This window comes from Panthera leo, chromosome B1, assembly GCF_018350215.1.
Source record: "Panthera leo isolate Ple1 chromosome B1, P.leo_Ple1_pat1.1, whole genome shotgun sequence".
In the NCBI taxonomy this organism is placed as follows: domain Eukaryota; kingdom Metazoa; phylum Chordata; class Mammalia; order Carnivora; family Felidae; genus Panthera; species Panthera leo.
In genome coordinates this window covers 27145826-27171210 of record NC_056682.1, presented here as the reverse complement: position 1 = coordinate 27171210, position 25385 = coordinate 27145826, and the positions used below count along the sequence as shown (strand labels likewise).

Sequence of the window (25385 nt, the reverse complement as noted above, 5' to 3'; positions counted from 1 at the left end):
TGGCTGGCTTAGGGGCTGGTTGACAGAGTCCCCACTGATGTTGAGGTAAGTGACCCAAGTTCCAGGCTCCAGTGTGTTCACTTGTGCACCCACGGCTTGAATCAGTGATCTTTTCGTTCATTTCAAAAGAACCCTTCGCCTCTTGAACCTCAGTTGCCTGTTGTGTGCAAGGGGGGCCGGCCTTCTGAAGGCGCAGCTCAGACGTGTGACAGCCCGTGGTTCTGAGCTCACCTGTGCCCTCCAGCTTCTGTTTTCCCCTTGTCTGGGTTCTAGTTTCCCCAGCCAGTCTGTTCCCGCATCCCCTTTACCATTTCTGTCTCTGTAGGAAGGTGTGGGGTGGATTGCACCTGCTATCCAGTCCTTGGGGCCACGGGTACAGGCTCCTTCCCCAGACTGGGCAGTGCTTTCTTTCCCGAAGGTGACCTCATCAGATAAGATCTTTCACGGGTAATGGCATCCTCTGTGGGACTTGAAGGTGGGCATCTGAGCATCTTTGATGAAAAACCCTTGGGAAAACATCTCCGAGGAAAACTTGGTGTCTCTCTTTTGCAATTTTCTCTTTATGTTATTTTCTACAAGGGCACATTTCTTTTTTTTTTTTTTTTTAAGTTTTTATTTATTTATTGAGAGAGAAAGAGAAAAAGAGAGAGAGAGAGAGAGCAGGGGATGGGCAGAGAGAGAGGGAGAAAGAATCCCAAGCAGGCTCAGCACAGTCAGTGCAGAGCCCAAAGTGACGCTCAAACTCATGAACCGTGAGATCGTGACCCGAACCGAAATCGAGAGTCGGACGCTTAACTGACTGAGCCGCCCAGGCGCCCCTACAAGGGCACATTTCTGAAGGAAGAGTGGCAGTGCGACTTTGACCTCCCTTCATTTTCCTTAAAACTTAAGGAATGCCTCAGCTCCCCATAACTCCCTGTATTGGGTGTCTCTGCTTCCTTTTCCTACCCTGTCAAGTTGCTCCCTTTCCGTTCTTTGGATTCCTCCAGAGATAAGTGTGAGGGAGGGGACTAACATTTAGAAGCTCTATGTGCCAGCGAATGAACACACACACACACACACACACACACACGCACACTTTTGTTTATTTTATACACATTATCTCCTTTAATCCCCACAGCAAACCCCTAGAGGGTATTGCTATCAATGTTTTACAGATGAGGAAGCTGAAATTAGGAGAGGTGGAGTAATTTGCCCTTGATCTCTGCTACACTGCCTGTAGGGTAAGTTACAAACACTTCAATAGCAACAGTGTGAGGCTTGGCCAAGATCCTTCTGATCTATACCTTGGGAGCACCTAGTGAGTATTCCAGGACAGCAGTGGTCAACAGACTAAGCGCCCTAACCAAGAATCAATACCTTCAGAGGCAGTTACTTGGCATTTAAATTGCAGTATGTCACTGGACACTGGAGAGTTTATTAGTTAGCATAAGGGATGCCAGAAATATTTCTGTTGGTGATATGAATAGGTGATGTACTCTAAAATAGGTCATTGGTTAGAAATATGGTGCAGTCTCCGGTGCCATTGCATAAACGAGGCTCAAAACGTGGGCAAATCCAGCAGTTAAAAGCCGAAAGGCATCCCAGTTGCTCCTGAGCTCCTCCAGTTCCCTGCGGACCTACCAGAAGGCATGGCCTGAACTCCTGAGCAGACCTCCCGTGCAAGGTCCTTGTCGGAGCACTACAAAATGGGTTGGGTGAACAGGTCATACACCTGCTACCAGCATGCTAATAAACGCTTGTACCCCTGGCAGAATTGAGCCTAAGACTGGCTTTCACTGTCACTTGGAACGCCGCTGTGGGGAAAGGGACATCAACTCGCTCGTCTCTGGTCTCCAGAGAACCCCCCACCCCAGCTCTGCGAGGTGGTCCCTGCCACGTGCCGCACGATCGGACTGGCTTAGGCGCGGTCCGCGGTCGTCCCGCAAAGAGTGAGGGGCAAGGCCAGAATGTGGGGCCAAGTCCATCTCCTTCAAAGCCCACGGGCCAGCTGCCTCTTAAAGAAAGGGTGAAGGCCAACGTGAGCAAACAGCCATTCAATACCAATAGTTCTGTCAGTCAACAAAGTAGGAAAAAAAAATCCTCTTTATTGACTGAACTACCTTTAATCTGCAGGATCTTCCATTAAGTGAATCCTTAGAAATCCTACTTGAGTCCTAAGTTCTTTAAAGGTCAAGCTGCATATATAATCCACTTTAAGCCCTAACAGGAAATAAATGATGTTCGGCCTGAAGGATGTACTTAGAATATCTCATGTAAAATTCAGTACCAGGCCCGTAAGCGGGAGGGCCGCAGAGTGGAAACCACGGACACAAGTTTCTCAGTGTGCCTTTTCAAAAGGTCAAATTTATTTTAACTCTGGTGTCCCTGGGCCCGGCCAGGGAAATGCACTCTTCTCTTTCATGTGGTAAGACTCCAGGCTGCTGCTGTTTCAAGCAATCAGATTGTCCAGATTATCAACAAATACTTATTTTTAGACCTGAAAGGATGAGAATTTCCTATCCGTCCACCATCCTGTGAAGGCAGTAGGGGCCTTGTTTGTGAGTATTATCAACAAGGATAGAAAGCAGAAAATCTTCCAGATTTGTTTCCATCCGCACTGACAGTTGACTGAAAGCATTTCCGAATCGGACCCAAAAAAAGAAAACATTGTGAGCAGGAAGGTCACCTCAGTGGGAATGAACGGTGAGCCGTGGTCTTTAAAACATTCGTCTTGGTTTTTCAAACACATGTGTTTATTGCAAGAGATTGCTGTGAGCGTTCCCCCCAAATGTGTTTATAGTGGTGAGGCCAACAGGCTTACCTCAGGTCCTATGAACAGCTGGCTGTAGAACCAGAAGAATGAAGGAGTTTGGAATCCTAGTGTCCTCCCCAACCCCCACCCCCAATCCACTTAGCTTCAGTGCCTGTGGGTTCCAGGCCGTGTTAGAGTTAAGGTATCATACATAACAATCTCTAGATCCTTCTATACTAACCCTTTTTAAATTTTTTAAAAAATGTTTATTTATTTTTGAGAGAGAGAGACGGAGACAGAGACAGAGCTGAGCAGGGGAGGGGCAGAGAGAGACAGAGACCCAGAATCCAAAGCAGTCTCCAGGCTCCGAGCTGTCAGCACAGGGCCCGAGGCGGGGCTCGAACTCACGAGCCGTGAGATCATGACCTGAGCCAAAGTCGGCCGCTTAGACTGAGTCACCCAGGTGCCCCTATACTAATCCTTTTGTGATAAAAGAGTCACACTGGGGCAGAGTTCCCAGTAAACCTTCTCTTCTCCACACTTCTCTTGAAACCTTTAGTTGCGGCCTGAGAAAGACTTGAAGTTTTTATTACTTGTCATCTAAGGAAATATATTTATCCCTGCATTGTAACAAATACACTGAAACACATTTTATACCCCCTTGTGAAACCAGCTTCCAAGCCACAGCCAAGCATCTGGTTTCCTGAAGAGCTGAATGGTCAGCGCCCCCGGCTTGGGTCACTGAACAGCTGTCCATCATCTGGCTTTGTTCGGTGCCTTTATGAAGATCTGAAAGCGTCGGCCTGAAGCAGCGGTGATCGAAGTGAGAGAGGCAGTGCTTCTGAGACCTGGGGGCTTCCCCGGGGTTCTCCAGGTGAATTTCTTGATCCCGAAGGGAGGAGTCCTGTGCTTGAGTCTACCGGTACCTAAGAATAAAAGAGACAAGGAAGGGGCCTGGGGACAAGAGCAAGAACCCAATCTGATTCTAACTTTACTCTGGAAACTCTTAACCCCCTCATCCTTATCTCCGGAGCCCTCCCCTGGACCGGTTTCCCCTGTTTGACACCGTTCCTTTGACTCTGTAGCCTGGAAGCTGTACCTTTCCGGGTAGCAAGGATGATGTGGAAGGTAGGATGACCCCATGGCAAGAAGACCTGACAGCCTATTTACTTCTTTTTTTTCATTCATATGTGTTCTGAACACTTGCCCTCTGCCGGGCTCTGTGCTTAGTTAGCACCGATGCTCTGGTATGAACTAACACCCACATTTTTCTGGCTAACCTTCTGCCTTACTCCTAGGGATCTAAAGTTGCCTTACACCTCACCTCTTGAACCGAGCTTGAAGAACTCTATCCTCCTTTGCCTTTCACCCAAAGACTTCCTGATTCAGCTGCTATATGTTCAAAATGCTGTCGGGGTGCACAGATGAATTAGGTAAGCATCCTGTCCTCATTGTCTAGGGGAGAAGATGCTCATATAAAAATAGAATGCCCATTTGGGTTGTTTCCAGTTTGGGACCATTATGAGAAAAGCTGCTATGAATATATTTATACAGTTCTTTTTATAGACATATGTTTTCATTTATCTTGGGTAAATATGTCATCCAAAGGTCCACTGTCAGGTGAATAGAGAAACTGTGGTATCGTCATCCAATGGAATATTACTCAGAAATAAAAAGGAATGAACTACCGGTATTTGCAACATCATGGAAGAATCCCAAACACATTATGATGAGCAAAAGAAGCCGGGCACAAAAGAGTTCATTCTGTACGGTTCTATTTATATAAAGTTCTAGAACAGGCAAAACTAATCTATTGTGAGAGAAATCAGGACAGTGGTTGCCTCTGGCAGGGGGGATTGACTGAAAAAGACACATGAGAGAAAATTCTATATCTTGTCCTATCTGGGGTGATGGTTACACAGAAGTACGCAGTGGTCAAAACTTACCACACTGTACATTTCAAATCGCTGTACTTCATTATATGTGGATTATATCTCAATAAATATTTAATTAAAAAGAAGAAACAAGTCTGCACAGGGTTTATTTGTGTCCAGAATAAAAAGAAATTTGACCATTAGGTGTTAGTTACATAGGTATTTGTTGTTTGCGGTATTGTTTCTGTACTTTACCATATGCTTGAAAAATTTACAATAAAAAATCCTTTAAAAGTCCAAAGGCAAGAAATAGATATAGAATAACCAAACCTTAGGGGTGCCTGGGTGGTTCAGTCAGTTAAGCATCTGACTCATGATTTCAGCTCAGGTCGTGACATCATGGTTCGTGGGTTCAAAGCCCTGCATGGGGCTCTGTGGTAGCAGTGTGGAGACTGCTTGGGATTCCCTCTCCCTCTCTCTCTGCCCCTCCCCTGCTCAAGCTCTCTCTCAAAAAATAAACTTAAAAAAAAAAAAGAATAATCAATGTTAGGAGGGATCTTAGGGTTCATTTAGCCGAACTTCCCATCTTGAACTTGGAACTTCTTAAAACGTCGCTGTTAGATGGTCTTCCAAGCTGGATTTGACACCCTCTGGAGCAGCAGATTCTAAAACCAAAAAAAAAAGATGGGGCACCTGGGTGGCTCAGTTGGTTAAGTGTCTGACTTCGGCTCAGGTCATGATCTCACGGTTCGCGGGTTCAAGCCCCGCGTCAGGATCTGTGCTGACAGCTCGGAGCCTGGAGCCTGGAGCCTGCTTTGGATTCCATGTCTCCCTCTCTCTCTGCCCCTCCCCCACTCACGCTGTGTCTCTCTCCGCCTCTCAAAAATAAATCAACGTAAAAAAAAATTTTTTTAACCACAAATGATGAGTGAAGCATTCAGGAAGGTACAGAGATGGGGTGCTATGACAATCCAGAAGAACATAGCCCACTGTTCTCAGGAGCAGGCTCACTGGAGAGCCACCACTCTGAGCACTCACTCGGGGCCTCCACTGGAGGTGCAGTCATGAGCACCACCATGTCGCCACGAGTGGCTGAGCTGTAGCCGCTGGGTTTGGCAGGCTTAAAGTTCTGGTTCTTTCCTCTCTGCTGAACACTCTGTCTCCAGCACTGATGGAGCTCCAGGGCTCCTGGCCGAGCTGGTCTGGAGGAACGGGGAAAGGCCAGGAAGGAGAGACAGCCAAGTTGGAGTCTGACCTAACAAGGAGTCAGACCTGGGAGGCCAGGCTAGATGCAGGCAAATACTGAGAAGAACCACCTCCCTTCCCCTCTGGACTCGGGCAAGGTAAAGAGAACATTCTGGAAACTCCAGTCCAAAATATGAAGGGATTTTCTTCATGGCAACACTGATCACACGGCAGAAGGGTGGGGGCAGGCCAGCTACTCGACAGGCATCACAGTGCAGGTAAGTCGCTCGGCTAGCTGGACCCTCCTCTCTCCAGGCCTTCTCTGTCACTGGGGAAAGCAGGTTCCAAGGTCCCTGTCAGCCTGACCGGTTCTATGTCAACCTCTCCCTGTGCAGGATCAGGTCCGGGGACAAGGCTCTGATTAGCTTTCTTAATACTTAGGGGTCTAAAGTTGCCAGCGACAGAAAAGAACTCTGGATAATCTCAGCAAGAAAACGAATGTATTGGACAGATAGAGGGTAGCTTCCAGCACTGAATAATCAAGTTCGAAAAGGATAGGAATCAGAGCCATCTGGGATCTGAGCAGCAGAATCTTATCAACAGGCCCACTGAGACAAATCCATGCCAGCTGACCTCATGTCTGCTCAAGAGAAAGACAGTCTGATAGGCCAGCCTGGTGGCTGTGCCCACTGAAGGCAGCCAGCTTGATTGACAAGCCCACCCAAATTGAGAGAAAGCATGTTTCCCCACAGGAATATCATGCCCCTGCGGCCAAAAGAGAGAATATTGGGCAGGTGGCATGCCCAGTACAGTTCCACTGCACTTACTGCCTGCTTTGTGTCCTTACTGGACACAACGTAGGGCATTTTCCAGATGATGTGACATTATGGTGCATCGTGGCATGCTGTGACCATCCCCCTGCTTGCAGCTCAAAGAATAAGCAGAAGAAGCGAAGACCATGGATTCCAGAATGTTTTCTCCAATGTTTCTCCAAATCCACCAGCCAAGCTATGCTCACAAACACGCGTTTCCAAGGTTCCCCACTTTGGACCAACCGAAGTTCCAATTGAGTAGGAGTTTTCTCTGAGCAATCGCTGGGATGGCCTTTGTGAGTCACCTCTGTCCCCATCTGGCCGAACAAGACTTCAAGTCTCCCCTTGCAAGCCCCGCCCCAAAGCTGACACTCGGGAAGCCTGTGCCTTTTCCGGGCCGTGACGGGAGCTTACGCAGGGTAGCAGGGGCCCGCAGACCTGAACGTTACCTTAGCCTCGCCCTGCAATCAGTGCCAACACCCATGGTGACCCGGACGGGGAGGGGGGCCACGGCTGGGGGAGGAGGCAGTGGTGGGGACACAGGACACAGGATGACGGAATGCCCATCAGGGTAACATCGGCCGAAGCCTCGAATTCTTAAGAACCTGGCTAACTTCAATCACTCATGCACTAGAATGTGAATTCCTGGGGCGCAGAGTTTCTTGTCTGTTCGGTTCACAGCTCCACCTGCTCCACCCAGGGCAGCCCCTGGCCCGTTCGGGAGTCATGAAGAATTTGTACCACGAATGGGGTAACGCTGCCGCTCTGCCTGCTTCGCGAGACTAGTCTGGGGTCTCCACTAGTCTGTGGCCGGGCCTGTCTGCGGAGCGGAGCTAGAAAGTCAGTCCTGCCATTCGGGGCCGGCCGCTGGAGGCGGCCGAGTGACCGGGCCAGGCAGCCAGCAGGCTGCCGTGCAGTGCTCGGGGCTGGGATGAGTCAGGAACTTTGCACGGAGGAGCCGTGACGCGGGCGGGGGGCCCCTCTGGGCCGGTGCTCAGGGCAGAAACGCACAGACAGACACACGGGAGGCCTCAGCCGAAGAGCGCCGGAAGGAGAACGGGACGGTTATGTAAGACAGAAGCGGGGATCAAAGGCCTGCACAGGGCGCTCTCCCACATGGCACTATTCTTGGGCTTTTTTCTTCCTTCAGCTCCAGAGGATGTGATGAAAAGGAGGGGAAAAAACCTGCTGCGGAAAGAAGCTTCGTTCACTCGGCTTGGGAGACAAGCTCTCACCTTCGCTCAGGCCCCTCAGGAGCTGAAAGGGGGCCCATCCCGAGCTCCCCCAGCCATGCTAAGGGGCCTGGACCCACTTGTTCTTGGGAGGCACCTTTTGCAGGCCTGGCGTCCTGCCACTGTCCTGTTTGCTAAGCCCATTAGCGCTTACCCCGCTTTCCTCACCCCCACCATTCTAGCGTTTGGGGGGTCCGGTGACTGCGGTCCCCAACTGCGGCCCGCTCTCGGCTTTCTCCCCTTCTGCTTCTCCCCAGTGGCTTCTGTGGTCAAGAAGTACCTCCTTGGCAACCAGCTGTGGGGGTTAAGGAGAGCTGCCTGCCAAGGCTCCCCCCGACCCCGCAGCAGCCCAGCAGAGATCACCTCCGGCTTTGCCCAGTACGGCTCCCTTGGGCCTGGTGAGGGGGGTTGCTGCACCCCAAACTCACTCCCGAGCTGCCTTAAGTCATCTTTGTTCTCCACTTGTACACACCTGGGAGCCATGGGGTGGGGGGGGGGGGGGGAACAAGGGTAAGAATCCAGAGCCAGACACCGGAGTCACAACCCTGACTCTGCGAAGCAGCACGTTCCTCCCGGGAACCTCCCCGGGGCCCCAAACTCTGCGTGCCTCACCGTCCTCCTCTGTAAACTGGGGAGGTCATTGCAGGACCTACCTCCTAGGCCTGTTGTGAGGATTAACTGGGCTCCCGTAGCACCTAGAACAGCGACTGACATGCAGTGCATGCTTGATAAATATTTGTAATTATGATTACATCTCTCCTAACCCCTCCTACCCTTCAGGGCCTAATTAGATGCCTCGTCAGGGTCTTTCTCTTCTCCGAGCTCCCCGAGTACGTTCATCTGAACCTCGAAAGATAACGCTTTGCATCACACGTTGTCCATGGGATTCTGTGAGTCTGGAATGTTCTTCGGCGAGGCTCTCTGTGCTCCTCACGGAGGCTGTGAGCGCCCCGGCTCCGGGCGCGGCCTCTCCCGTGGTGGCCGGTGGCCAGTTGCCCTGAACCCCTGCCGACAGTCTCTGTGAACCAGGACATTTTGGGGTGTGGGAGGGGGTGGATTTCTTACAAACTAATTTCAAAACTGTCTTTTAGGGTTTCCATATTTTAATTCAGACAACCAAGAGCGATTTTTCATGATTCTATCGTGTGTGGAGACATAAAGATTAACCAACCCATCTCACTTCGTTGGAGCCAGAAAACTTTGAGTCATGCCTCCCTCTCGTGCCTCCCTTTCCCCTGGTCCCCGTCTCAGTCTGTCACTGGGTCCTGTGGCTTTCACCGCATCCTTCCCCTCCCGAACTTCCGCAAGGCATCCGCCCTACTTGGGGCCCCGCCGTTTCTTGCCTGGCCTGTTGCAAAAAGTTCTCACCCGTGTCTCTGCTTCCAGTCTGTGCTGCCCCTCCCCCGGGGCATCGTACCAAAACGCAAATTAGAGCAGCGTCTCTCACTGACCACCGAGTACAAGTTCCAATTCCACGCGAGGCCGTCACCCCCGTGGCCTACTCAACCTCACTAGACTCAGCTCCCACCGGGCTCCTTCCAAGCACCTCGGATTCAGGTCCTGACAACTCTCCCTTCTGCTGAGCATGGCTTTCTTCCCCGACTCTCTTCCCCTGGCAACCGCCACCCTGGCTTCGAGGCCAGGTCAGATGTCACTTCCCCGAACTCCCCTCGCAGCTGTCTCTGCATCTTTCTGTTCCCAGAGAGCCTGGTGCGATCCTTCACTAGGATGCCTGTGGCTGTTGGTGGTAGCTCCCAGGGGTTCGGCTCCGTTCCTTTGGCACCCATGCCTGGCACACGTTAGATGACCGGGAAATATGGGATCGACTTAAAGTAAAGAGCACCCTAAAGCGACTTACCTCCCATTCTTTGCTCGCTCTTTTCGGCAATACTGATTGGAAGGGTGGTTTTTATACTCACTGCCTCAACTTTGTCCGTCCGTCCCGTTCTCTCTTGCATCCATTTCAACCAAGGTGGAGTCCCGTCGAGGGCACCGGTGACCTCCGTGTTGTTAAACCTCCGATCTCTGTCCTCATCGTCACAATGGATCACCGCCTCCTCCTTGCTCACTTTCCTCCCCCAGTTCCCCGGACACACAATCTTCGGGTGTTCCTCCCGTCTCCTTGGTGGCTCCTTCTTAGACTTGGCTAAGTCCTCCTCATCTTCCTGACCTCCTACTGCTGGAGTCTTAGGGTTTGATCCTGGGACCTCTTCTCTTTTTTGTCTACTTTCTACCTCACTCCCTGGACCCCCTTGTCCAGAGTGATGGCCTTAAGCACCACCTCTCCATTGATTACTTCCAACTTGAGAACACCTGCCTATCCTTCTCTCTTGAACGTAAAGTTCCTGTATCCAGCTGAATAGTCCGCATCTCCACTCCACATTTCAAACTTGTTAAACAGAAATCCTGATCTACCTCCCCAACACCTCCTTCCTCTCAGTCCCGCCATCTCAGTGAATGTCAACTCCGGCCTTCTGGCTCCTCAGCTCAAACACCTTGAGTTCACTTGCAGTTCTTTCTTTCTCTCACACCCTACCTCCGATTTGTCACCAAACCCTGTTGCTCTGTTTTCAGTGTATATACAGACTCCAACCACTTCTCACTGCTCTGGCCAGTCTCGCCCGGCCTCTTCCAACGGGTCCCTAGCTGGTCACCTTGCCGTGGCCTTCGTCCCCATCAGTTTATTTCAAGAAGATGACCTGATTGGTCTCGTGAAAACCTGAGCCGGATCACGTCACCGCTCTGCGCAGAACTCTCCAGCGGCTCCCGTCTCACAATGGCCTGCAAGGCTCCGGGCGATGCGGCCCTATCACCTTTCTGCCACCACGCGCTACTGTTCTCTCCCTCCCTCCTTGACTCGGCTCCAGCCACACTGGCTTCCTTGCTCCTTGCTGTTCCTCAGACAGGTCAGGCACACTTTGCTTCAGGGATATCGGACTTAACTACTCTCGCAGCCTTGAATGCTTCCCAAAGCTGCACACTCACCCCTCCACCACCTTCAAGTCTTTCCACAGGCCACTTTCCCAATGATCTTCCCTCAACGCCAGTTATGACACTTGTAATTTACTTTAAAATACTTCAGTATGGTCAGTGGTGTATGAGAGATGTGCCCGTTAGTTTAATTCTAGAGATGGTCAGTTCGTGGGCAATCAAGAACGCACGGTTCAGGGATGCTCAGCTGGCGTTCCACTGGCAAAGGCCACACTCCACGGCAGGTGCTCCAAGAGTTTCTGTTGCCCCATCTCAAGCAATGACCAACACTGTTAATTAGCACAGTAAATTAAAAAGAAAAAAAAAGGTCTTTATTGGTGAAACTACAAACCTGTTGGGGTGCCTGGGTGGCTCAGTTGGTTAAGCGTCTGACTTCGGCTCAGGTCGTGACCTCACGGGCCGTGAGTTTGAGCCCCGCGTCGGGCTCTGTGCTGACAGCTCAGAGCCCGGAGCCCGCTTCAGATTCTGTGTCTCCCTCTCTCTCTGCCCCTCCCATGCTCATGCTCTGTCTCTCTCTGTCTCTCAATAATAAATAAACATTAAAAAAAAATAAAATAAAAAAAGAAACTACAAACCTGTTAAGCAACAGGTAAAATTGAAGAATTGCCTTTCTTAGGTAAAATTAAAGTCACCTCTGCGGACTGGCTCCCTCAGTTTGCTACGATACATAAACAGGGCATACGAATCCAGTAAGGCTTGTAACCTGTGCCCACTAGGAGACACTTGTTCCCTACCCTGCCCCATCATCAGATACCAGTTTGGAAGAATCTGTGGCGTATGGTCCCAACTGGAAGGCAGAGAACCTTGGAAACGTGAAAGGTCGCTGGGAATTGAGGTTTTATGAATGCTGTCAGGCCTGCTTTGCGAACAAGTACTCGGCTAATAGATGTGATAAGCAGAATCCGGTTTGAGATTTCCTGATGGTGACATTGTGGGGGAATGGCCAACCGTCACGTACCTCAGACTTCTTCGTGGCCACCATCATCTGCCAAAAAGAACCTAAGAACTGAGCAGACACAAACCAGCTTAGGTCTAGTTTACAAAACCTTCTTATTTAAAAGCTTTACCATCCTCCCACACTCCGTAGCTCTATCCCTGTTTTATTCTCCATGACCTGTCAACCTGTAACATACTATACACGTTAGCTTTTTGTGTTTGGGGCCTGTCTACCTGTAGATAATACAAGCTCCACGAAGTCAGGGATTTTCATCGTAATTTATTGACCAATAAATTGGTCCTGCTGACCACCACCACCCGGTGCAAATAACAGTGCCTGGTAGAATAACAATGCCTGCGTGTTTGTTAACTGGATCAAGAAAAAATGGAGTGCTGAAAGAGTTGAAAAGAAAAGAGGATTACTTTTGGCTGGAGAATCAAGAAAACAGAGCATTTGATCACGACAAGGAACAAAGACCATGCCTGTAAGTGTATAGGCATGAATGTATCGTTTGCCACACTAGGAAGAGCCACATCCTTTCAGAAATGTCAGTGTGTCTCCGTGAACCGAAAGTGAAAGGGGTAGATATAATGTCAACAGAAGTTTTGTCCAAATTTCCAGTTGACTCAAAAGGGAAGTTTGAAGTCTCTTCTTGAGACGGGTTACTGTTCTCGTTTTGCATCACTCGGATGTGGGGTGCCCGTCAAACAGACCCACGATGGGTTCCATGAGTCCCTGGTGGGAGCGGACCGGGAATCACACAGCGCGCAAATTCGTCCACGCATGCGCAGAGCGGGGCGCGCGCTTTCTTCGGCTGTCTCGAGAGACCCGGGAGAAGGCCACGTGTGAGCCAAAGCGCTCAGGTGAGAAAATACAGAGCACATCCAAGGAAGACACAGAGCAAAGGGTGACTCTGGACAAAGGGTCAAAGATGTTGGGAGAGGAAGCAGATGTTTCGGGGTAGACTCCTTGAACGTGGCCAGCAATAGAGTCATCAGACGTTTAAAACCAAGAGGTACGATCGGAGCTGTGTTTAAGAAAGTTAATCCCGCAGCAGTGTGGGGAAAAGGCTGTGGACGCACCACCCGTTTTGGTGGGAGATGGTGGGGCCAAGAGACATCTGCGTCTTCATGGATGTACGGAGAGGGCTGGGGATTCCTCTGCCTGTGCACCACTTCTCTTCCCCGCTCCCCAGCGGAGCTTCCGGCAGATGCTTGGGCTATGGAATGACCAGTGTTTACCCAACCTTTGTCTCTTTTCTGCTGCATTGGGAAGAAAGGGGGTACTTTTTTATTTTTAATTTTTTTTCAATGTTTATTTATTTTTTGAGAGAGAGCGAGAGAGACAGAGCACGAGCAGGGGAGGGGTAGAGAGGGAGGGAGACACAGAATCGGAAGCAGGCTCCAGGTTCTGAGCTGTCAGCACAGAGACCAATGCGGGGCTCGAACTCACGAAGCTTGAGATCAGGACCTGAGCTGAAGTCCGACGCTCAACGGACTGAGCCACCCAGGCGCCCCAAGAAAGGGGGTACTTTTAAGGACACAGTACCCAAATAACTCTAACACAGTTCCTACCCTTGCCAAGCATATCCTACTTGCTTCTCTGTCAACTTTCCCATTTCAGCACCTTCTGGAGAAGTTAGGAACTAGGCTAGGAAGGGCAGGAACAGGCAAAAGAGAGGCAAGAGAGAAAACTGCCACCAGTGGGCTGCCTTGTGCCCAGGCAATGCTCTTCCCAGGGCTGACCTCTTCTCTCCCCCGGTTCCTCGGCCAGGAAATGCTGCCCACCAGAGCCGCGACCACAGAGCAGGAGAGCGTGGGAGAAACGGGTGGGAGGTGGGGGTGGCGGGGGGGTGGTGGTACTTGGAAAGTGCTGATTCCAGCAGCCCTGCAACACGCCTTCTGATCTAGAAACTCCTTCCCTGTCCTCAGGGACGTCCTCCATACACTGCCTTCTAAAGCAAGGAGAGCCAAGCTCTCCCAGCGAATCTGGCACTCTCCCTTGTCCCCCTCACTCTCCTCAGCTGCTCTTAGCAATTGCTTCTGACTCTCCTGACAAGCCATGGGTCACCTTCCACAGCCTGGGAAACTGCTCATCCCCGGAATCTGACAACCTAGTACAAGCAGATTTGCCTTGGCCCCAATCCAAGGCTAGAGCATTTCGATTTCTGTCTGTGGCCACACTGGCCTCTCCACCAGGAGACCTCTGCCCTCCCCTTGCCTGCCCTGGGACAAGCTCCCTTGGAGTTGAGGCTCCCTAGCCCTCCCCCACCCCCAGCCCAGCAGGGGAAGGAGCTGCTGGAGGGAAGGTCCAGGAGCACAAAGCAGGTTCAGTTGTGCATGTGGGATCCAGGAACAGCGTAGGGCCCCAGGAGACAAAGATCCTTCCCTTGGGGTTCTGAGATATCCTGAGGGGGGCATAAGCTATTGACCCAGAAGGCAATTGCTCTCTTGGTCAGAAATAAATGTACCTGTCTGATCTCTAGATGGGCATGTGCTTGGGGACCTCAGAGAAGTGAATGAGTCAAGAGGTAAGGTAGGGGACATGAGTCTTGAACCGGGTAGCATGCCAGGCTCTTTTACGTCATTATATTGAATCCTTGGGCTGCTCCTAAGGTGTGTGGGTTTTGTCCCATTTGTCAGCAGAGGAAACTGGAACTCAGAAACATTAAGTAACTGACCTAAGGATACACAGCTAGAAAGGGCCAATCTGGGATTCAAATCCAGTTCTGGCTGATTCTAGAACCTGAGCTCTCTCAGCCACACAGAACTACCTCCTGGGGAGAGTGTCAAGAAGAATGATATTGAAGATTTCAAGCCTCTTTCTGGGAAGAGTTAACAGCAGCTCTGTTGTGTCACCAAAATTCATATGTTAAAATCCTAACTCCCCGTACCTCAGGATATGATGTATGTATTTGGAGATGGGGTTTTTGAAGAGATAATTAAGTTAAGATGAAGTCATAAGGGTGGGCCCTAATCCAATATGATTGGTGTCCTTATAAGAAGAGGAAAGTAAGAAAGGCCACTGTGAGGACACAGAGAGAAGCCAGCCACCCATGAACCAAGGGGAGAGGCCTCAGAAGGAACTACCCCTGCCGGTACCTTGATCTTGGACTTCAGGCCTCCAGAACCAAGAAAATAAATTCCTGCTGGTTAAGCCACTGTGTCTGTGGTCCTTTGTTATAGCAGCCCAAGCTGACTAAAGCAGGTCCCCATTTTCTGGGTGCTCATTGTGGTCTACACCCTGGGCAGGGTATTTGACATGGAGTCATGTTCAGAAAGGAGCCCCATCCAAGAAGTAGGCAGAAGAGGTTGCTCAGTCCTTTCAAAATAGGACTACAAGTGGGGGCACCTGTCTGGCTCAGTTGGTTCAGTGACTGACTCTTGGTTTCAGCTCAGGTTATGATCTCGTGGTTTCGTGAGTTCGAGCCCCATGCCGGACTCTGTGCTGACAGTGTGGAACCTGCTTGGGATTCTCTCTCTCCCTCTCTCTCTCTCTGCCCCTCCCCTCATACCGTCTCAGTCTGTCTCACAATAAATAAATAAACTTTAAAAAAACCCCACACAATAGAACTAGAAGAAGCACAGGAGGGATTCAGAGAGACAGACACAGACCCTCCCTGATGACAGGCACGAGCTGACCTTGAGGCACTGGCCAGGTAGGAGTCCAGGCCCTTCTTCTCGGGGCCTCATTTGAGCAACTACTATTCTTCTCTGCAATGATGAGAACGAAATGCAAGACGGCTCACTCCTGGATCCTCCCTGATCCTCCCTGTCCACCCCCAAGGACCCCGCATCAATCATCACCCAGTGATCGCTGCTGACCTTCCAGAGCGGTAACTGACTCAAGAAGCACCGACATGTGGGAAAACCCAGACTGGAGGTGGAATAAAATCGGTCTGTGAATTTTGCGAGCACTGAATTTGAATACATCCTATCACAAGCGAGCAGGAGTTAACACATACAACAGAAGAGGAAGAAAGCCCCTTTGAATTGCAAGGGTGGGGACGGAACAAGGAGGTTTTACAAAAATGAGCCCAGGTAGGGACAGGGAGGTTGGAAATGGGTGTTTCAAGAAGAAAAAAAAAATGTATATACACACACTTGTGCAGATGTGTATGTATATACAAACACATGCATACAGGTATGCGTGTGCATATATGTATTTGTGCCCACGCACAGAGATACACATACACATTTTATCTTCTGAAATCTTGGGGGATTTCATACAGGAAAAGGCCTTTGTCAGAGCTGCCCTACAAGGAAGGGTTAAGCCCATCTGCAACTTTTTTTTTTTTTTTTTTTTTTTTGAGAGATTGAGAGCATGAGCAGGGGAGGGACAGAGAGAGAGGGACAGAGAGGATCTGAAGCAGAGGATCTGAACCAAGCACAGAGCCTGATGTGGGGCTCAATCCCATGAACCGTGAGATCGTGAAATGAGCCAAAGGCAGCCACTTAAGCGTCTGAGCCACCCAAGTGTCCCGCACAACACTTTTTCTTGATTCTTCAGCCAGTTGGAGAGCAGGCACAGAAACAGGGGTCCTCGTAAGGAAGACCAAAAGAATCTACAGTTTCAGCATTCTGCAGTTTGGTATTTTTCAACCTTGGTAACTTCCAAGTGGAAATCCTGAAAATTTAAAAAACCATTTCTGTGCTTTTCCCAACCCAAACTCTGTGAAGCTACTGCTAAAGGTACCTAGTCTGATCTCCTGCCTTTCCTTTTAAACCAACACCAAATCCCCCAGAAAAATGTCTGCTCTAGAATTACATCCACTGACATTTGTGTAAAATATTTATCAGTATGCTCTGTTTACTCCACTTTAACTCACATGTATAAAAGAGAAAAAAGGAAAAAAAAACCTCTGCCTGGCTTAATATTCTAGAAGCGAATACATTCTGACCACACTTCATTACAAGCCTGAAAAATATCCCTTATGAAAGGAGAAAAAAAAGTATATGTGGTGTTTATGCCTCAGGCCAGGAAGTATACCCTTTAGCTCGGGTTCTGCTCTGCACAGCCATCTACACACATAAGCCTGTTTCAATGTGACTGCCTTTGTGCGCCTCAGCTGAGCGGAAGCAGCTAGTTTGGTCAGAAGTTCCTGCAAAGCACACGCCTCTTCAGGGCAGGATTGGAAACTGCCTGGAGCTTTGGACAGTTGCTCAAGCTAGAGGGGTCCAAGGAGAAGTTGGCCCCGTGGACTAGCTGGAGGCTAAGGGTCTGGATGGGTCTCTCCAGGCACCTGAGCTGTGGTCCTGGGTCCCCCCGGCTGCAAACATCAAAACCACATAAAAGGTGCAGGAAATGGTGGGCAGAGAAGCCAGCAAGAGTGATGGTGTGCTGGAGCAGGTGAATCCTGCAGGGTGTGTGAAAGACCGTAAGGAGCACAAACGAAACACAGAGGTGGCGCTGGGGGGAGGGGGAGGGGGGGAGACCGGAGGGGGGAGGGGGGCGATACAAGGAGCCTCGGCACTTGTTCTGCATAGAGCTCGGCCTGAGGATTGTAGGAGTTTCGTCAGGGTTCAAGCACAGAGCTTACAGTGTTGCCATTCACATGATATGGACAGGGGCTTTCGTGTGAATTTGCTGCAATGTCTAAGATGAGTTTCAATTCTGCCATTGAAAATAAGGAAAACTCCGGCTGGAAGTGGGAAGCTTGCTGCAGACTGAATGTTTGTGTCTCCTCAAACTTCATATGTTGAAACCCTAATTCCCAGGGTGATGGTACTCCCAAGAGGTGGGGCTCTGGGGGGTGATTAGGTCTTGAGGGTGGAGCCCTCATGAATGGGATTAGTGTCCTTGTAAGTAGAGACAGGCCAGAGCTTGTGTCCTCCCTCTCTGCACCGGTTATGATGCCATGGAAAGACGGCCGCCTGGAAGCCAGAAAGCGGGTCCCCACCAGACCCCAGATCTGCCGGCACGGTGATCTTGGGCAGAATCCCCAGCCTCCAGAACTCGGAGAAATGAATGTCTGTTGTCTCAGCCGCTCTGTCTGTGGTATTTTGTTATAGCAGCCTGAACAAACTAAGACAGATAGTTTGCCCAGGAGTAGAATTGGAGGCTACCGTTGCATCAAGAGCACTTCTCACATTCCTTAGTGGAAGGAGAAGTACCGTGCAGAAAACAGTTAAGAAAGAAATGAGTGCAAGGCAGCAAGGATTGGAGGAAGCCAGAAGCCGGAAGGGTTGCCTTTCTTGCTGAAGGGGGTCACAGAAGTTCTCACTGATACAGTGAGATGTGTGTGGGGATCCGTGGGGTGGGTGGAGGCATATGGAGGGGGATGGGAGGGGGGAGCACGGAGCAGTCCAGGGTAGCGGGACGCAACAGAAAGGATCCAGGGGCCTTTTGTGGCACATTGGCCGATGGGCAAACACCTGGCTTAACAGCTGGGCCAGCTCAGTAGCCTGGCCTGACGACACTGTACCTACCCGGGCTTTTCAACGCACCTGGAGTTTTGCCAGTTGCATCTCTGATTCTGATGTATGAATCAGAAATGCTGCCTCACAGGCATCTCCCAGCTTAAAAAATTCTCCAAAAGAAAGGGAATAAATTTTGAAGAACGACACTCTCCCAAATTAGCCTAAGCATTTAGTAACACTCCCATTGAGAAGATGTGGAAAGTAAAGGTCAGAACTCATCCAAAGTTCCCCAGGTGGCCAAATGACCAAGTTAGCACAGAAACCCACATTTGTCTGGCTCCAAAGCCTGTGCCTTTTTCCACTGCACCAAACGAAAGCCAGGTCTGGAGAGGATATAGCTCAGGTTCAAGGCAGGGGCATCCAGATGGGCTTTGAAAAGGGCCCTTTGGTCACCTGGAGGAGAAGACCGTTCTCATTACCTTTTTCCTTGGTAGGGAGGTTGAAGACTGTGTGACAGACAGGATACAGGACACCAGGAGTCTGGGGAAAAAGAGAAATAGATTAGATTAAAAACGGAGTTGGCTGGGTGCAAATTAGTTAACCTCTAATCAATGGGATAAATAGCAGGATGTAATTAACCACTGCTTAAAGAGAACCCTGGGTATTTCCCTCAGTGAGCAAACCCCTGGGGATTGTTATGCTAATCGCAGCTGAAAAGGTAGAGAGAGGGACAATTCTTATCTGGAAAAGAATAGAGCAGGTTTAGCTGTTTTCCTTTTGTAGGTTGATGCCGGCTGGCCCAAATCATTTCTTTCAAAAAACAAAAATTGGATTAAGCAGCAGATGAGGTTGTATGGAAGAGAATTTGCACTGTAGGAGGGGCAGATCCTGGCGCAGAACATGGAGGCAGTGTCGTGACCAGGGTGCGTGGGCAGGTGGGGCTGTCATTCTGCAGGAGCTTCTGGGGACTCCAGCCCACGGAAAAGCTTGAGGGAGAGAGCAGAGACCTTTTGCTCCCCCTCGCCTCTGCTTCTCCCTTGGTTCCTTTGCAGGGCTGGTAATCTGAGCATCCTATCCAGCTGGGAGAGGCTGTTCATGCCCTGACCCCAGAAAACGATGATTTCAACTGGAGTGAACCGATCAATCTCCTGCACTGTCAAAGGCCTTTTGCTTTTTGCTAAAATTGGTAATTAAAGGTGGAAGTTTTTCATTCATGAGTTGTTGGTTCTTGGCCTCTCCCTTCTGTCTACCTGAAAACTCAGAAATAAGGACTTCAGGGTTTCTAAATGATTAAGGGTTTCTAAAGCCACTGATTGGCTAAGTGGGACCGGTTTGTCACTCAAGCAAAGCTCAAATTGAAACTCTGATACCCTTCCTTGCACTACCCAGTACCTGCTCAAGCTGTGATATGGTTATCAAGGGAATCAGGATACAGCATCCCCAAATATGCCACTTTGGCATAAGGATTGTTTTGAGCTGAAGGCAATTGAAAAAAAAAAAAAAACAACAACAGACAGAAGAAGAGCTCTCTGTTCCCTTTCCCATCTGCCTAAAAGTAGCACATAAATTTCCCTTGTGCGGGTGGCTCCTTCCATATAAGGAAGGGGAGAACAATCCTTAACCACCAGAGACAGAGGTGGCACCAAGATGAGTCTGTACAAATCTTAATAAACAATCTTTATCTAACGTTAGTTTCCTCCCATAGATTTCCTAGTTGTCTTTCCATAACTTATCAGCCCTAGAAGCCCAACCACCCTTTGTCTAGTCATTTATCTACAATTTATTACCCTTTGTTAAAATGGCATTGAAGTCCTTAAGTTTAACCACTTCTTTGGTTTTCATTTCTCTGTGAAGCCCCTGTGCATGTAAAAAAAAAAGAAACCCACAAAACAAAACCCAAAATAAACAAGAACAACAACAAAAAACCCCAACTAGCATCAATTAAAATTAAATGCTTTTTCTCTTGTTAACCTATCTTTGTCAGTTTAATTTGCAAGCCCCAGGTACAAACCTAAGAGGGTAAAGATTTTTTTCGTCTCCTACAGTTTTGATGAGAGTTAACCAACCGTTACACAAATAAAACCTCAATGAAGCCAAAACATGGAAGCAAAGAATAGCATAAACATCTAATAGTAAGGACACACACTCCCCACCCTTACTGGGCAGGAAGGACCATGCCCAGGACCGTCTGCAGATTGAATGTGGGGTATCAGTGGATAATGGTGATCTGGAGCTAAGGTAGCAACTATGGTAGCAAGTAGGTAGAATGACATAGGTTTTCTTGGTTGTTTTGTTTTGTTTTTACTGTTTCTCTAATGAATAATGCCCCAAAGTCCAAGATTTTCTGTGATAGTCTTAATTTGGGGCTGTTCTGATTGCTTTCGATTAAAGAAGATTTATAAAACATATAAACAAATGTGATTTCATGTTTACCTCTTGGTAAGAATTTTTATAGAAATAATTTCATAAGTCCAAAAATCTTTTCTGAGCATGTACTCGACATTTGATTAGGCAAATATGTTCACCAAGGCTGGGTCCTTAGAAAGGTGATTTTGATATTTTGTTGTCCTAAAAAAAAAAAAAAGTAAGTATTACATTATTTTTCCTAGTTTTATAGATGGTAAAATTAAGATCTAGAACAACTGACTTGCTTGCGATGACGTCACTGTCACTAGAGTCAGGCCCACACTTAGGTTACCTGGCATCTAAGGTCAGCTCACTGTCCAAGGCATAGATTTTCTACAGAGTTTTTGCATCATCTTGGCTCTCTTGTAGCTTCAGACCAATCGCTCATCTATTTTTAGCAGGCAAAACCACTGGGGAAGAGAGAGGTTAACAAATGAAAGGAAAAGATGTAAGGCACAAGGACAGAATGAATGTCAGAGGTGGGATAAAAGTTAAAAAAGAAAAAAAAAAAAGGACCTAACAGAGAAGTCAAGGATAACATTTAAGTAGATGAAATGCATTTTATTCGCACTGGCCTTTTCCTTCCATTTCCCTAATCCCGCAGCACTGTGCAATCCCTTTCTTTTCTGAATCCCCCTGGCATTTTATTTGTTTTTCCCTAGTGATATTTATTAGATCCTTGCAATAACGTACGGTGACTTTCACACCCTGAGTAGCCCGACTGAATTATAAACTCTTTGAAATTATAGTCAGTATTTTGGATAAGTTTGTTTCCCCCACCTTATTTCATGTGTTTGTTGAATAAATGTTATCAAGCTACTTGGGATATTAGCACTTGACAAAAAACATCTAAATAAAAACTACCAACTTTGCTCTCCATGAGCAAAAGAGGGCCAGATAGGAGTTAGAGACTGTTCCTGGTCTTGGGAATTTAGTGTGCCAGGCTCTGGGGAGGGAAAGGAGAAGGCTGCTGAGGTTTGGGCTTGGGGTTGACAGGAGGCTCTCCTGTGCAGATTCACACAGGGTGGGAAATGGACTAGACCTTAAAAACTGCCCTGCCCCAACTCTTCCATTTGCAGATGAGGAAACTGAGACCCATGGAGATTGTCTTGCCCAAGATCACAAAGCCACATGGTAGCATAGCCTGGATTGAATAGTTTTCAAATAGATTAATGAACCAAGCAATGTATTGAAACCTTTCTTCAGAGACCCTAAGGTTAGAAACCTAGCATTTTAAATCATTAGCAAGTGCTATAGCATTATGCATAGAAAGTAAATGTGACAAAGTCAGGTCTAAAACTTGAGGCTATGTTTTTGACATTGCTTGGTGATGTTCAGTCCAAATGCTGAAGAACATTCCATTGCTTTTGAGTTCTGACTTGATGAGCAGAGGTGGGCAGGGAAGGACAGACATGCCTCAATTCCATTTGTGTATGTTGCCTAAGAACATGCAGGGGACACACACTTTTCTGCTTTGAGGAGCATGAAGACAGCTTTCCAGTCCTTTTGAGCGTTCTCACTGCCAGAGGAGAAGCTTCCCAATCAGCTGATGTAGGAAGCCTAACCAACAGGTCCTTGCAAAGCAGATCATTTCCGTTCCAAGTGAGAGTAATGAGCAAGGTAACTTCTCTGCTCAGGAAAGAGGAATCCACAGACCCTTTCTTTCCAATGCCACCTTGATTCATTCATTAATGGGTTTTCAGGCAAGTTTTATTCAGGCACTTTGGGACAGGGCAGTGAGTCAGAGGTTGGCATCGAAACCAGAATAGAAGCCATAGTCCTCTCTGGGGACCCTACTCTGGGCTTTAAATTCCCAGATCACACAACAACCTAATTGGAAAGAAATGTTCTTAAACAAGAGCAGGGGTTTTGCCAGGTCTGCCAGGGACTAATAAGGTCGGTCTAAGGACTGTCTGATGAAAGAGAAGTTGGATTTACATGTCACAGCGAATTTTTAAAGTATTTTCACCCGGAGGGTTACTGCTGAATATAAATAAAATCTCTCTCCGTGGGCAATCCCACACCAACTCCTGCAGATATGCCTTCCTTAATTAAATTAACTTTGAAATGACATTCAAACAATGTCTTCCTGCCAAACGCCTTTGTTTTCTCCAAGATCTACCTTATTGACAAGCTGTTTCACGAGGTTCCTTTGTAAACTGATTGTTTCCCACTCCCAGCCTGCACATTAATTGGAGAGGAGTTTTGACGTCTCTATAGCCGGTATCAGATAGCTCTCACATTGCATTCATTTAACCGTGTACCAAATGGCCGGCACACTTACAATACCAAAAATTAAAAATGAAAAAAAAAATTATCTAGGGTGCTTACAGAGAACCGGATAAATACAAAATTTAAATTTCATCTGCTGAAATTCACACGCCTGAAGGCTCCGGAATTTCCCAAGTTGAGGAAAGAATTTTTTTTTTTATTAGTCTCTCAAAAATCAGGCATTCGCATTTGCAATTAAAGCTGCTGCTGGCTTAAATACATTAAGTCCGAAGCTGCGGCTCCCCTCCAGGGTGCGGGCGCGCAGGCGCGGGCACGCAGACGTGGACACACACACACACACACACACGCCCGCCCACACCACCTTCCTTGTGAATTGCCTGCGGGATTTATGGGCTTCGCCACCACGGATTACTGTCAGGTGCAGAAAGCAAGCCTTTGTCCTTGGGCATTTTCCTGCCCCCCCCCCCCCCCCCCCCCCCCGCTCCCCCGGATTTGACGGTTATTTACCGGCCACGTGAGCGCTGGGCGGGGGTCGGGCAGGGGAAACAAAGGCTAGCTGAGCGCGGCCAGTGTGGCCCAGGGACCGCTCCCCAGCTCCTGCGACACGTGTGACATTAGCCCAGACCTGCCTCCGACTGAGAGGCTCCTCCAAGAGAAATCTCGTTCAAGCCCTTATAAAAGTGTCGGCGTTTCTTGAGGCCAGGAGAGCGCTCAGTCAGCGGGCCGGGCAAAGCCGGGTTCCTGGGCCGCCCCGGACCTCCGGGACTTGGGCGGCTTCTTGGAAAGGGCGCACACTCCTGGTGTACCAGTGAGAGCGAGTGTTTAGACAGAGCCTTGCTGCCGCTCAGCAAATGAGAAACCGGACACAGGCCCCCTTTGCCCTCAGGAGGAAGTACAAACCCCTCCCCAACGGAGAGGTCACGCAGTGAGCCTTTGGCTGCTGACCTCCCCACCCGGAGTGCCTGGCGCCCAAGGGGCCTGCCTCCCCGAGGCCTCGGTCGGTGCGCCGTTGTGGCCCCCTCCAGGGCTCCGATTAGCAGCAGCGTGCCTTGGGCGTTAAAATTTCGGAGGCACCGAAAAGTGATCAAAAATGCAGTGCTTTTTAAAACAAAATTAATTGCAAAAAATTTATATGAACAAATTATTAAATGCTAAGTAGAAACCGGATCAGTGCAGTGCCGTGCTGAGCCATTTTGTAATCCGAGGTAAAAGGAAGATCCCCTACTTGACCTGAGCCCGGGTATCAGGGGATTCGCGGCGCAGTAGGAGGGGAGCGCGGGTGGTAGGCCTCGGAAGCCGGGGGGCCCCCTCCCGAGGCCCGGCTGGGGAGTGGAGGAGGGGTCCTGGGGGCCCGGAGATGAGAGCTCCAGGGAACCGCTCTGCTAGTAACAAAGGCGGAGCGGAAGGCCGAGTTTGGGGCGGGAAGGACCCCGCGGCGGCCGTCGCTGCTTGGGTCGTGCTTCCAGGGGAGACCCAGAATGGAAGGCCCGACCCCGCTGCTACCGGGGCCGCGAGCGAGTCCTGTAATTCCCCCGCTCGCTGGTTAATTCTCACTAACAAGATTTGGCAAGATGTCGGGCGAATAATTTTTGGCTTGTGTCGTGTCCCCACCGCGGCGCGCGCAAACCCTATGCCAAAAGCGGCCTCTGGGATATTAAATGCCTAAGTAAAACTGGGGGCGGGAAAAATGCTACATGACCTGGAAAGAGAGATGCATGGAAACCTGAATCACCCTCAGAACTTATTCAATCCTTTACGCGTCAATTTCTCAGGGTCTAGCCTCGCACCAAATGTAGACCGTAACTGTCATTTCCTGAGAAAACAATTCACATGCATGCAAGATGAGGTGAAGTCTTTTCCAAAAGCCTAAAACGTCGGGTTTTCCCCCCACCGGGATTCAATAAACATCTTTAGGAAGCGTGGACGGGAGTGGCACCCCTACCTTCCTCCATAGGAACAGCATTCCGGCAATTAATGCCTCCCTCTGGGTCGTAAAGCAACAAACCCAACACCTCACTACTACTGGGCTGCGGGGCAGGAGGGCTTTTCTCTTTCATCTTGTAAGTTAGGGCTTGCCCACGTTCTCGGGAAGCTATAAAGCTGATTTAATGGCTTGAGATGAAAATCGATCACGCTAATGCAGAAGCTAACGTCTGAGGAGTCGCTTTGACAAAACGACCGGCCGGGCGGAACGCACTCCGTAAGCCCCGGGCGAGGAGGTCCCCGGCCATGCCCGCTGGGCAGCGGGGCAACGCTGCCCTCTGCACTTCGGTTCGCGGGAGGAGACCTGCGAGGCTGCTAAGGGGGAAGCACGGGGGCAAAAAGGAATGAAAACTCCAAAACCGAGCCCCGGCCGCCGTTAGGCCGGCTTCCCGGCGGGCCGTTTTCCGTACGCCGAACGCCGCATCGCCGCGGCGGGGAGGAATGGCTGGACTGCCACTAGGGTCCGGGCGGGACGCGTGCCGAAGAGGCCGGGGCCGGCCGGCGGGCTGCGACAGGCGCTGCCGCGTTCCATTCACAAAGTCCTGGCGCGGCCGCTCGCCTGCCGGTCGGAGGCCGCCTCCCTCTTCCTCTAGGTCTCGGTTTTATGAATGGGCCTGAAGGCGAGCGCCGAGCGCCCTGT

At 49.6% G+C, this 25385-nt stretch overlaps 1 long non-coding RNA gene across 2 annotated transcripts; it reads right to left on the bottom strand.

Moving 5' to 3' along the window:
• Positions 1-3176: 3176 nt before the first annotated feature.
• On the bottom strand, positions 3177-25319 carry LOC122216865. 2 transcript variants are annotated; one of them, XR_006201162.1, is made up of 5 exons: positions 24705-25319; positions 20823-20940; positions 20558-20692; positions 18604-18664; positions 3177-3660 (listed from the first exon to the last, which is right to left on the bottom strand). It is a non-coding gene; the product is annotated as an uncharacterized LOC122216865 (long non-coding RNA). The 2 variants fall into 2 exon arrangements; XR_006201161.1 differs by lacking the exon at positions 24705-25319 and adding an exon at positions 23124-23202.
• Positions 25320-25385: the final 66 nt, after the last annotated feature.